The following is a 6,338-nucleotide window of genomic DNA, read 5'->3' as shown; positions in this document are numbered from 1 at the left end:
TTTGAACCCAGGGTAACAGTCATCGCAGCTGAATGCTCTACCACAGAGCTATGGACCTTATGAAAGCAATAGAAAGATCAACATATAGTTGTGAAAGACTGCATAAACATCCTAGACGATTACATATGATATGCGATAATAAAAAATTTAGATATATCTCGTAGCTCAAAGTTAGAGCATCGGCGTTGCACGCTGAATGTCTGGGGATCGATTCCCATGCCAGTAAAACAATATATAAATACAAAATTACTTCAGATAATATCCAGGTATTACACGTTGTTCCTTGTCTAAGTTCAAGAATTCAAGAAGTGTAATAAAAAACAAATTGAATACTAACAGATAAACGATACAACGGTGGCAAAAACAATAAAGATGAATTGAGCAAGCTAAATAAAAAAAAATTGATAAATGTAATGTGTGAACAAAGCGAACACAGACAATGAAAGAAACAAGTTTTGGATAAAATATTTTATAAAAAAAATTTATTGACAATTCTCTGCACATTACAATTATTTTTGCAACTTTAAAAAGGCACAATAGCCCTTTCAAAAGTTGCCGTCAACCCAGGCAGGGGGAGACACTGCCTTGTTGACCCACCGGGGAGATTACCCGGTGATTGGCTAAGAGAAGCCGGAAGAAGAGCTGAAGATTTGGAACATTTTTACAGGAGCGATTAACCTTTAGTTCGGATTTGTGGGTAGCCACAGAGCCCTCCGTGAACACATCATCGGACTAAGCAGACATCCACGTCCCCTTTCCGGCCAGAGCCCTCCAAACCTCGGTATATGTTGTTTTTATATATACCGTACAGTAGGGGCATGACCCCCTACGGGCTTATTACGAGTCAAGGGGAAACGGGGCTACGGAAAGGAAGGGAGCCCAGATATGCACTTCAATTTTTTAAATATAAAATACCGTCTCGGGAATCCGAATTAAGTATAGAAATGTCATGTCATCCATTCAGTCATTACAATTTATTCAGTGTCTTGCCCCAACCAAGAATCTTTTCAGATCCAATGTTACTATTAACCTATACTGAGAAAAGAAAAACAACACCATTAAGCATCTCAATTGTTGCTCATGTGACTTACATGACTCATAGATTCAACTTCTGGCAGAAGCTTGGGAAAGGCCATACAAATTGCAGATGAAAATCATTGTATAAGGCTCTTGAATGATAAAATAGCACCCATAGAATGTTGCATTGTTTATAGTTGTGTTCCCAGTATGCTGAAAATCCTTTCCTATTGGATAAAATTTTTTTTGTAGATTACACCTGGTTGGCAAAAAGGAAGAGAAATTCTTCGTCATAAATTCAAAATTATTTGAAGAAAATTCCTTTCATACCTAAGGAGTCCATGTTTGATGTTCATCTCTGCAACGGCAGCAAAATTAAAACATCTTTAGGGCCATTTAAGTACCCAGCTTCACCAACACTGTGAACATAAAGGACAAGTTGTTCTTTAGCAAGAGAAGCAGAATTATTTGAGGCTTCTAGCTGTGACAGAACTATAAAGAATTGCTGTTACACAGGATTCATTCACACAAGATGGTACTTCTCATTAGACAATTTGCATACTCTATTACTTTACCTCATACCTTAATGGTAATGCACTCTCAGTGTTTTTTCAACTTTAGGCTGACTCTTCCATCCTGTAACACTTCCAGACTTGACTTGATCCCCTGCTAAAATTCTGTGAATGCAAAATAATAGCATTAAAAATATTTTTTCGATAGATAAAAAACCGAAAAGTACCTAATTCATGTTTTATGTTGAACTCATGCTATTTCTGGGTTTCCATACCACACCCATTTTCAGCCCAAATACGGTCCCACAATTGTTCACTTCCTTTGCTGCATGGACTTATTACTAACAATTCTTTTAGTGCAGCACTAACAGAATTTAACTTTAACACACTGTCAGGTGGTAGACTGAATAACTAAACAATAAATAATTGTTTGTTAAAATTCTATACTTATTTTGAATTCTTATTTGAAAAATTTAGGTACCTGACTGTGTTCGCCTAATGCCAATTCATCCTCATGTTCAGTTAGGGATGAGTTTGGAAAAACCTCCTTCACTGTTTGGAAACTGTTCCGTTCCAATTTGTTCTTTTCCCTTAGCTGAGCTTGTAGACTCAAAATTTGAGCCAAAAAACACGAATGAATAAAAGCAAATAAATAGAATCATTACGTATTAGGCCTACGACCCTTAGCTTTGTTGTTATCTAATATTTTGTGTTGTTCCAATAACTGGGCCTGTAGCTTCATAATTTGATCTAATAAACAATAATTAATAATTGAAAACCAATATAATAATGTTTATACTTACCATTTTTTTGTTTTATTATCTTATCCATTTTTCAATTGTTCCTCCAGCCACGCGTTATTCTCCATCCACGCTAGTGAACTAACTGCGAATGGCATCCAATGGACTGAAATTGCCTATGCCAGTAATAACGAGTCTGAGCGGTAGATGGCTACGTGTCGGAAAAAAAGAAAAAAGTGTGTTTTTTTTTTTTTTTTTTGACGAAATTTTTTTTTTTTTTTTTCGGGGAAAACGGATTGCCATAGATAACAGCCAAACATGTAGTTCAAACATTTGGAAGACATCAATGGCATCAGTGAAAATCTAGCAAACATTAATCATTTTGTTGGTAGACATTTCCTACTTACTACACGCAGTATAACGGCTAAGATGTAACAGGATTACGTCATATTAACGTTGATCTGTTCTGTGTCTTCGATGAGTGCCAATATTTCCAGTTTTAAAGTGAACTTTAACTGTGGATAATACAATGATTGTAACCATCGTTCGTTTATTAAAGCTCCAACGAACCAACACCAATACACCTCAGGGGAAAGCAATACACTTTCCGCTTGTCAAAACTAACAAAAAACCGTATGTTATCTTTATTAAGTCAATCGTTTTTAAATACACCGATTATTTGAAACGCTAGTGCGCCAGTGCGCTACGGCGGAAAAAAGGGTCACTTACAGCACTTTGTTTTCTTCTGGTCGGGCTTATTTTGTTGGGCTTATTTTGTCGGTCGGGCTTAAAATTTATACCTGCATAAAACCGATATTCATTGAAATTGGGTGAAAATCACAGGGTAAACTCAAAATTGAATGCTGATTCCGGGAAAATTGTTCTTTGTTTCATTAAGTCAATCGTTTTTGAAATACACCGAATATTTGATAACGCTAGCGCGCCAGTACGCTATGGCTCAAAAAGTGTCACTATTAATACTTTGTTTTCTTTTATTTTCAAAACAGCTGAGTTAAGGAGAAAACTAATAGCTAAATCAAAATCAGAGTTTAATTTTCATTATACTGTGGGATTTTCATCGCATTCGGAGAGATTTCGATTTTTTCCGATTTTGACAAAAGTGGGAAGGCTCCTGCTTCTGCAAGAATTCAAGCATTTTTTGCATTTACGTTCTCCCCCCTTTTCTCATCTACTCGATTAGTCGAGAAGTCCCTAAACGCAAACACATAAAACGGTTGCCTTTGGAAATGTTTCGAAAAGAGCGGTAGGTAGGTTCACATCATTATATTTAAGACAAGTTTTCAATAAATAAATAAACAAGTAAAGAATTTTGTAGCAACAAACGTGCTGATAAAGTTTATTATAACATGGAGGAACGACGCTTTGAAAAAAATTTAAACAATTATTTCCTCAGTTCATTGTTTTCTTCAGGTCGAAAATAGAAATATTTGTACAGTTGATTTCGTTTCTACGTCCATTTTTTTTTTTTCAATTTGCTTACTTATCTGTTTTTGTCATATCCATAATGTGAATCTTCTGTTTGGCTCAAATTGATTTTTGAAATTTTTTTTCCCTTTTTTTTTTTTTTTGGCTTGAAGCTAATCAATCGTTTTCGGGAAAAGCATTTCACCCTTCAAGTCCCATCCGAAGGTCCCCCAGCATAAAGTAGAAAACGAATCCCCCATGAGGCTCTGAACCTGTGTTCCAACCAAAGAAACATACGACGTTAACAGTTTTATGAAAAGCATTGGAAACTCGGGAAACAAATACGCACCAAATTGTAGGTTCGCCAACTATGACGTTCGAAACGAGTTTGAACCCAGTAAGAGATGGCCAAAATACTGGCCAGTAAAGATCCAACGATAGGGTTCCACAAAATCCATAAGACGCTCAACATCTTTGCAGAATCGAAATCTGTAGAATACTCAGCGATCGTGGTACTGTTCTTGACGAACCAAATGCAACTGGCCACTGGACATAAATCTTGCATACTATTTCAACAAATATTTAGCTGAAAGGCAATGTTATTTTCGCCCTGATTTCACTTGTTTAACAACTGATCACGGAGACAGACACACTAAGCAACCCAAATAAATGAAACGAGGGCAGGAAAAGACCTAAGCCGGTTTCTGAGAGAACCGGCTTAACCACTGTGATGAAAAAGAAACCGTCTGCTAGACTATGATGTAGCGACAACAAAGATCATCGTGAAAAAACAAAAAAACAAAATGGGGCACAGAACGAGGGATATACAGTACACGTACTTTCATTATAGTAAACATGTGGCATTACTACTTTACCAGAAGTTATTGTTTTAGTAAAAGTGATTGTTGCTTTTCTGTACATACCATGATAAATAAACGCCGATGGGTTTAAGGTCAAATGAATAAACAAGCCTTAAAAAAGATGATATGTAGCACATAACGGTTTTCAATCCAACTAAGGTCTTGTGAGATGGTGCCATCTATTGATCGTTGACCTGCTTTAACCTGTCACAGATAGAACAATGATGAAAAAATCGATGGCACGTAGAATGGCGACGGGGTACATCCTTTTTCCATAATACACTATTCTGATGAGAAATCATTTCAGGATTCTTGAGAAAGGATATGCTATTTATGTCCCGCTTTCTGCACAACTAACTTTCCCACCATGTTTTCACGTTCACAGCATATCTCTGACATTTCGTCGCAAAGCCAGTCAGGGCTGTCCTCATTAAACTTCCATCACATATTCTTCGTTTGGAGTTTCGAAATCCTGCTGTTCTATTTGGATCGAAGTATACCGTTCGATTGGAATGATGCTTCCTGTCGAAATGTATAGTTTTGACTGCAAATTTTTCTTTTATTTTTGCGACAGGCAGCACGTCGTCGGTCAACAAAGGCTCATTAATTCCAACCATCAGAGCGAGAAAGAACCTGTTTTTATGCAAGGCCCTTATAGAGAACAAAAAAAAAATACAACCATATCGATATTTCGTAACGTAAGTTTAACCGGTTTTGAAAAAACAACATAGTTCTGTAAAGAATTACCTAGTCTCGCCAACGGCCATGAACAATTGGGCAAAACCTTCATGTTTTTTTTTTTTTTGTTTAACCTCTGTGTTGAAGTGAAATCGGCCAGTTTGTCTAGTGGTAGTTCAAAGCCTACCAAAACATTGGCCGATTCATTAGCAACGCATTGGATCTCAATGGATAATGAGCGTGCACGTTTCGCTCATTAGATGCGACGAGAGATGATAATGACGCTATACAATTACACGGGGCACTGGTCGGGATTGCAAGCCCATACTTCAAACAGCTGCCATATACCTAACAGGTATATCTGAATAAATAATAATACGAAATGTTAGATTTAAAAAAAGTTTCGCTAAATGTTTTGTTTACTAGACAAACCTGTTGAAATAAAAAAAAAATTAGCAATATAAAAAAATGCCTTCCGGGCTTATGTTTTTTCATTACATTCATTTACCAATAGACTGGTTAATCCGCTTTCTCCATCTAGTGATACGTTCCTGCAAGTAAGGAGGGAAAAGAATTAGCAAAATGATAACAGTGACGATGTGAAAGCTTCACCTGCCACAAGGATAATTAAATCAAATTGAATTTTTGTTTTTAAATATTGAAACTAGAGAGAATGGGGGGGGGGCTGTACCAGCGTTCACGGATCGATCCGACGACCTTCTTTGTCCATTCCGATCCTTCCAAGAAAGGATAGAGAAACAAGCACGCACACACAAAAAAAAAAAGGGAAAGTCGTTTTCGACGTACTTAAAATATCAAAAAAAAGTAAGAACAGTTTTGAAAAAAAAAAAACGCGAAGATATTCGAATTGGATGAACACGGTTTAATGATAATATTAAAGCCAAATTACAGTATAATTACGCAACTAGAAACGAAGTAAAAAGGGAGATATTTTTTAGAACAAAAAAAAAAGAAAAATGAGACCCGAAAAATTTTCATTTTCAAAAAAAAAAAAAAAAATGAAAAAGCACAAAAAACTCGAAACAGAAACGCGGACCATCGACTGCAACGACTTCAGAATTCGAAAAACAAACAAGGATTGCCAC

General features: G+C 36.4%; 2 long non-coding RNA genes across 2 annotated transcripts; both read right to left on the bottom strand.

Annotated features, from left to right (window-relative positions):
* Nucleotides 1–1,563: 1,563 nt before the first annotated feature.
* LOC130696310 (uncharacterized) lies at nucleotides 1,564–2,445 on the bottom strand. The gene is made up of 4 exons (XR_009002596.1): nucleotides 2,333–2,445; nucleotides 2,011–2,279; nucleotides 1,757–1,940; nucleotides 1,564–1,694 (listed from the first exon to the last, which is right to left on the bottom strand). It is a non-coding gene; the product is annotated as an uncharacterized LOC130696310 (long non-coding RNA).
* A 1,149-nt stretch (nucleotides 2,446–3,594) lies between these two features.
* Nucleotides 3,595–5,167, bottom strand: LOC130696306 (uncharacterized). The gene is made up of 2 exons (XR_009002592.2): nucleotides 4,044–5,167; nucleotides 3,595–3,966 (listed from the first exon to the last, which is right to left on the bottom strand). It is a non-coding gene; the product is annotated as an uncharacterized LOC130696306 (long non-coding RNA).
* Nucleotides 5,168–6,338: the final 1,171 nt, after the last annotated feature.

This window comes from Daphnia carinata, chromosome 5 (assembly GCF_022539665.2).
Source record: "Daphnia carinata strain CSIRO-1 chromosome 5, CSIRO_AGI_Dcar_HiC_V3, whole genome shotgun sequence".
NCBI lineage: Eukaryota > Metazoa > Arthropoda > Branchiopoda > Diplostraca > Daphniidae > Daphnia > Daphnia carinata.
This window is presented reverse-complemented; position numbering and strand designations above follow the sequence as displayed.